At 45.6% G+C, this 5,913-nt stretch overlaps 7 non-coding genes across 7 annotated transcripts; all 7 read right to left on the bottom strand.

The window, feature by feature from the left end:
* Positions 1-80: 80 nt before the first annotated feature.
* On the bottom strand, positions 81-152 carry trnap-agg (transfer RNA proline (anticodon AGG)). The gene has a single exon. It is a non-coding gene; the product is annotated as a tRNA-Pro (tRNA).
* Positions 153-630: 478 nt separating this feature from the next.
* On the bottom strand, positions 631-702 carry trnaq-cug (transfer RNA glutamine (anticodon CUG)). The gene has a single exon. It is a non-coding gene; the product is annotated as a tRNA-Gln (tRNA).
* A 1,934-nt stretch (positions 703-2,636) lies between these two features.
* Positions 2,637-2,708, bottom strand: trnap-agg (transfer RNA proline (anticodon AGG)). The gene has a single exon. It is a non-coding gene; the product is annotated as a tRNA-Pro (tRNA).
* Positions 2,709-3,103: 395 nt separating this feature from the next.
* trnaq-cug (transfer RNA glutamine (anticodon CUG)) lies at positions 3,104-3,175 on the bottom strand. The gene has a single exon. It is a non-coding gene; the product is annotated as a tRNA-Gln (tRNA).
* A 1,503-nt stretch (positions 3,176-4,678) lies between these two features.
* Positions 4,679-4,750, bottom strand: trnaq-cug (transfer RNA glutamine (anticodon CUG)). Its single transcript has one exon. It is a non-coding gene; the product is annotated as a tRNA-Gln (tRNA).
* A 406-nt stretch (positions 4,751-5,156) lies between these two features.
* trnaq-cug (transfer RNA glutamine (anticodon CUG)) lies at positions 5,157-5,228 on the bottom strand. The gene has a single exon. It is a non-coding gene; the product is annotated as a tRNA-Gln (tRNA).
* A 405-nt stretch (positions 5,229-5,633) lies between these two features.
* On the bottom strand, positions 5,634-5,705 carry trnaq-cug (transfer RNA glutamine (anticodon CUG)). The gene has a single exon. It is a non-coding gene; the product is annotated as a tRNA-Gln (tRNA).
* Between the last annotated feature and the right edge of the window lie 208 nt (positions 5,706-5,913).

The raw sequence follows: 5,913 nt of genomic DNA, 5'->3' as shown, positions 1-5,913 counted from the left end.
ACACCATGGAACCTACAGTGTCTGCACATCTGTTTGAAGTGGAGAAACTGCTCAAGAAAAGATGCTGTAAAGACAGAAGAGGGCTCGTCCGGGATTTGAACCCGGGACCTCTCGCACCCTAAGCGAGAATCATACCCCTAGACCAACGAGCCACAGATTGCTGTTCAGTGGAGGTCACTTCGCCACGTACTTCAGTCTGCTCGATGCTACGGTCGCTCCAACATCCTGCTCTGTAGCTGACAAGGGCAGACATAGAACTCATGCACTGACCAGATTTCTGAGAAACTCAATTTTACGTACCAGCTCTAGCTTGGCCTGCCTTCGTAGAATAATGTTGATTAAAATACCAAACGACAAAACACATGAGCTGAATTTAACAGCAGAAACCAACATCGTGGCAGTGACACACAAATCTTGCCGATGAGGAGCTTTCTGAGGTCTGTAATGCTTCTTCACAGAGTGTCAGGTGACACCTGTCTTCAAATTTAGTTCCTGCTCAGTTTTATGTGAGTTCTAGATTGTTAGGAGGCCATTGTACCAATACATTTTAAGACACACTGCCACAAAGAAAGTTGTGACATACCCAAGCTCCTCCTTTGCCAAGCACTGCCAGACAGACTTACTCTCTGAAGGTTCCACCGAGATTTGAACTCGGATCGCTGGATTCAGAGTCCAGAGTGCTAACCGTTACACCATGGAACCTACAGTGTCTGCACATCTGTTTGAAGTGTAGAAAACACTCAAGGAGGCTCTGCGAACAGCAACTAACCAGCAAGCATCAGAACGTTCTGGGATTTGAACTCGGGCCCACTTGGTCTCTTCAGCAATAAAAGAAAAAAAACAAAACCCCAACTCCAACTAGCCCTCAGATGCTCCTGCAACTAGCAAACGCAAGATGAAGGCTCACAGGTCCGTGAAGCGATCCAAGAATCTATTTTTTGCCATATCTCCACTGCTTGGGCTGCATTCCTAAAGCAATGATTAGAAAAATGTCAAGTCAAAGTTTAAACTGCAGATGAAGAACTAAGAAGAGCAGCGAGAACTGGGCATGAAAACATGCAGATGCAGCTTCAGTGTTAATTGACAGCAGCATATGTTGGACTCTTGAAGTTCCACCGAGATTTGAACTCGGATCGCTGGATTCAGAGTCCAGAGTGCTAACCGTTACACCATGGAACCTACAGTGTCTGCACATCTGTTTGAAGTGCAGAAAACACTCAAGGAGGCTCAGCGAACAGCAACTAACCAGCAAGCATTCAGAACGGTCTGGGATTTGAACTCGGGCCCACTTGGTCCCGCTCAGCAATAAAAAAACAAAAACAAACCCCAACTCCAACAAGCCCTCAGATGCTCCTGCAACTAGCAAACGCAAAATGAAGGCTCACAGGTCCGTGAAGCGATCCAAGAATCTATTTTTTGCCATATCTCCACTGCTTGCATTCCTAAACCAATATTTAGAAAAATGTCAAGTCAAAGTTTAAACTGCAGATGAAAACTGAGAGAGCAGCGAGAAGTGGGTATGAAAACATGCAGACGCAGCTTTAGTGTTAATTGACAGTGGCATACGTTTGGCCCAGGAATGGCAGAATAGACTGAAACTGCTCAAGAAAAGATGCTGTAAAGACAGAAGAGGGCTCGTCCGTATTTGAACCCGGGACCTCTCGCACCCTAAGTGAGAATCATACCCCTAGACCAACGAGCCACAGATTGCTGTTCAGTGGAGGTCACTTCGCCACGTACTTCAGTCTGCTCGATGCTACGGTCGCTCCAACATCCTGCCTCTGTAGCTGACAAGGGCAGACATAGAAACTCATGCACTGACCAGATTTCTGAGAAACTCAATTTTTACGTACCAGCTCTAGCTTGGCCTGCCTTCGTAGAATAATGTTGATTAAAATACCCAAACGACAAAACACATGAGCTGAATTTAACAGCAGAAACCAACATCGTGGCAGTGACCACAACAACAATGATTAGAAAAATGTCAAGTCAAAGTCTAAACTGCAGATGAAGAACTAAGAAGAGCAGCGAGATCTGGGCATGAAAACATGCAGACGCAGGTTTAGTCTTAATTGACAGCAGCCATATGTTGGACTCTTGAAGGTTCCACCCGAGATTTGAACTCGGATCGCTGGATTCAGGGTCCAGAGTGCTAACCATTACACCATGGAACCTTACAGTGTCTGCACATCTGTTTGAAGTGCAGAAAACACTCAAGGAGGCTCAGCGAACAGCAACTAACCAGCAAGCATCAGAACGGTCTGGGATTTGAACTCGGGCCCACTTGGTCCCGTTCAGCAATAAAAGAAAAAAAAAACAAACCCCAACTCCAACAAGCCCTCAGATGCTCCTGCAACTAGCAAACGCAAAATGAAGGCTCACAGGTCCGTGAAGCGATCCAAGAATCTATTTTTTGCCATATCTCCACTGCTTGGGCTGCATTCCTAAACCAATGATTAGAAAAAATGTCAATTTAAAGTTTAAACTGCAGATGAAGAACTAAGAAGAGCAGCGAGAAGTGGGTATGAAAACATGCAGACGCAGCTTTAGTCTTAATTGACAGTGGCATACGTTTGGCCCAGGAATGGCAGAATAGACTGAAACTGCTCAAGAAAATATGCTGTAAAGACAGAAGAGGGCTCGTCCGGGATTTGAACCCGGGACCTCTCGCACCCTAAGCGAGAATCATACCCCTAGACCAACGAGCCACAGATTGCTGTTCAGTGGAGGTCACTTCGCCACGTACTTCAGTCTGCTCGATGCTACGGTCGCTCCAACATCCTGCCTCTGTAGCTGACAAGGGCAGACATAGAACTCATGCACTGACCAGATTTCTGAGAAACTCAATTTTTACGTACCAGCTCTAGCTTGGCCTGCCTTCGTAGAATAATGTTGATTAAAATACCAAACGACAAAACACATGAGCTGAATTTAACAGCAGAAACCAACATCGTGGCAGTGACACAACAACAATGATTAGAAAAATGTCAAGTCAAAGTCTAAACTGCAGATGAAGAACTAAGAAGAGCAGCGAGAACTGGGCATGAAAATATGCAGATGCAGGTTTAGTCTTAATTGACAGCAGCATATGTTGGACTCTTGAAGGTTCCACCGAGATTTGAACTCGGATCGCTGGATTCAGAGTCCAGAGTGCTAACCATTACACCATGGAACCTACAGTGTCTGCACATCTGTTTGAAGTGCAGAAAACACTCAAGGAGGCTCAGCGAACAGCAACTAACCAGCAAGCATCAGAACGGTCTGGGATTTGAACTCGGGCCCACTTGGTCTCTTCAGCAATAAAGAAAAAAAAACAAACCCCAACTCCAACAAGCCCTCAGATGCTCCTGCAACTAGCAAACGCAAAATGAAGGCTCACAGGTCCGTGAAGCGATCCAAGAATCTATTTTTTTGCCATATCTCCACTGCTTGGGCTGCATTCCTAAACCAATGATTAGAAAAAATGTCAATTTAAAGTTTAAACTGCAGATGAAGAACTAAGAAGAGCAGCGAGAAGTGGGTATGAAAACATGCAGACGCAGCTTTAGTCTTAATTGACAGTGGCATACGTTTGGCCCAGGAATGGCAGAATAGACCTGAAACTGCTCAAGAAAAGATGCTGTAAAGACAGAAGAGGGCTTCGTCCGGGATTTGAACCGGGACCTCTCGCACCCTAAGCGAGAATCATACCCCTAGACCAACGAGCCACAGATTGCTGTTCAGTGGAGGTCACTTCGCCACGTACTTCAGTCTGCTCGATGCTACGGTCGCTCCAACATCCTGCCTCTGTAGCTGACAAGGGCAGACATAGAACTCATGCACTGACCAGATTTCTGAGAAACTCAATTTTTACGTACCAGCTCTAGCTTGGCCTGCCTTCGTAGAATAATGTTGATTAAAATACCAAACGACAAAACACATGAGCTGAATTTAACAGCAGAAACCAACATTGTGGCAGTGACACACAAATCTTGCTGATGAGAAGCTTTCTGAGGTCTGTAATGCTTCTTCACAGAGTGTCAGGTGACACCTGTCTTGTCAATTTAGTTCCTGCTCAGTTTTATGTGAGTTCTAGATTGTTAGGAGGCCATTGTACCAATACATTTTAAGACACACTGCCACAAAGAAAGTTGTGACATACCCCAAGCTCCTCCTTGCCAAGCACTGCCAGACAGACTCTCAAGGTTCCTTCCTCTCAGAAGGTTCCACCGAGATTTGAACTCGGATCGCTGGATTCAGAGTCCAGAGTGCTGACCGTTACACCATGGAACCTACAGTGTCTGCACATCTGTTTGAAGTGTAGAAAACACTCAAGGAGGCTCTGCGAACAGCAACTAACCAGCAAGCATCAGAACGTTCTGGGATTTGAACTCGGGCCCACTTGGTCTCTTCAGCAATAAAAGAAAAAAAAACAAACCCCAACTCCAACTAGCCCTCAGATGCTCCTGCAACTAGCAAACGCAAGATGAAGGCTCACAGGTCCGTGAAGCGATCCAAGAATCTATTTTTTGCCATATCTCCACTGCTTGGGCTGCATTCCTAAAGCAATGATTAGAAAAATGTCAAGTCAAAGTTTAAACTGCAGATGAAGAACTAAGAAGAGCAGCGAGAACTGGGCATGAAAACATGCAGATGCAGCTTCAGTGTTAATTGACAGCAGCATATGTTGGACTCTTGAAGGTTCCACCGAGATTTGAACTCGGATCGCTGGATTCAGAGTCCAGAGTGCTAACCGTTACACCATGGAACCTACAGTGTCTGCACATCTGTTTGAAGTGCAGAAAACACTCAAGGAGGCTCAGCGAACAGCAACTAACCAGCAAGCATCAGAACGGTCTGGGATTTGAACTCGGGCCCACTTGGTCCCGCTCAGCAATAAAAAAACAAAAACAAACCCCAACTCCAACAAGCCCTCAGATGCTCCTGCAACTAGCAAACGCAAGATGAAGGCTCACAGGTCCGTGAAGCGATCCAAGAATCTATTTTTTGCCATATCTCCACTGCTTGGGCTGCATTCCTAAACCAATGATTAGAAAAATGTCAAGTCAAAGTTTAAACTGCAGATGAAGAACTAAGAAGAGCAGCGAGAACTGGGCATGAAAACATGCAGACACAGCTTTAGTCTTAATTGACAGCAGCATATGTTGGACTCTTGAAGGTTCCACCGAGATTTGAACTCGGATCGCTGGATTCAGAGTCCAGAGTGATAACCATTACACCATGGAACCTACAGTGTCTGCACATCTGTTTGAAGTGCAGAAAACACTCAAGGAGGCTCAGCGAACAGCAACTAACCAGCAAGCATCAGAACGGTCTGGGATTTGAACTCGGGCCCACTTGGTCCCGCTCAGCAATAAAAAACAAAAACAAACCCCAACTCCAACAAGCCCTCAGATGCTCCTGCAACTAGCAAACGCAAGATGAAGGCTCACAGGTCCGTGAAGCGATCCAAGAATCTATTTTTTGCCATATCTCCACTGCTTGGGCTGCATTCCTAAACCAATGATTAGAAAAATGTCAAGTCAAAGTTTAAACTGCAGATGAAGAACTAAGAAGAGCAGCGAGAACTGGGCATGAAAACATGCAGACGCAGCTTTAGTCTTAATTGACAGCAGCATATGTTGGACTCTTGAAGGTTCCACCGAGATTTGAACTCGGATCGCTGGATTCAGAGTCCAGAGTGCTAACCATTACACCATGGAACCTACAGTGTCTGCACATCTGTTTGAAGTGTAGAAAACACTCAAGGAGGCTCAGCGAACAGCAACTAACCAGCAAGCATCAGAACGGTCTGGGATTTGAACTCGGGCCCACTTGGTCCCGTTCAGCAATAAAAGAAAAAAAACAAACCCCAACTCCAACAAGCCCTCAGATGCTCCTGCAACTAGCAAACGCAAAATGAAGGCTCACAGG

This window comes from Carassius auratus, unplaced genomic scaffold (assembly GCF_003368295.1).
Source record: "Carassius auratus strain Wakin unplaced genomic scaffold, ASM336829v1 scaf_tig00016424, whole genome shotgun sequence".
In the NCBI taxonomy this organism is placed as follows: Eukaryota; Metazoa; Chordata; class Actinopteri; order Cypriniformes; family Cyprinidae; genus Carassius; species Carassius auratus.
This window is presented reverse-complemented; position numbering and strand designations above follow the sequence as displayed.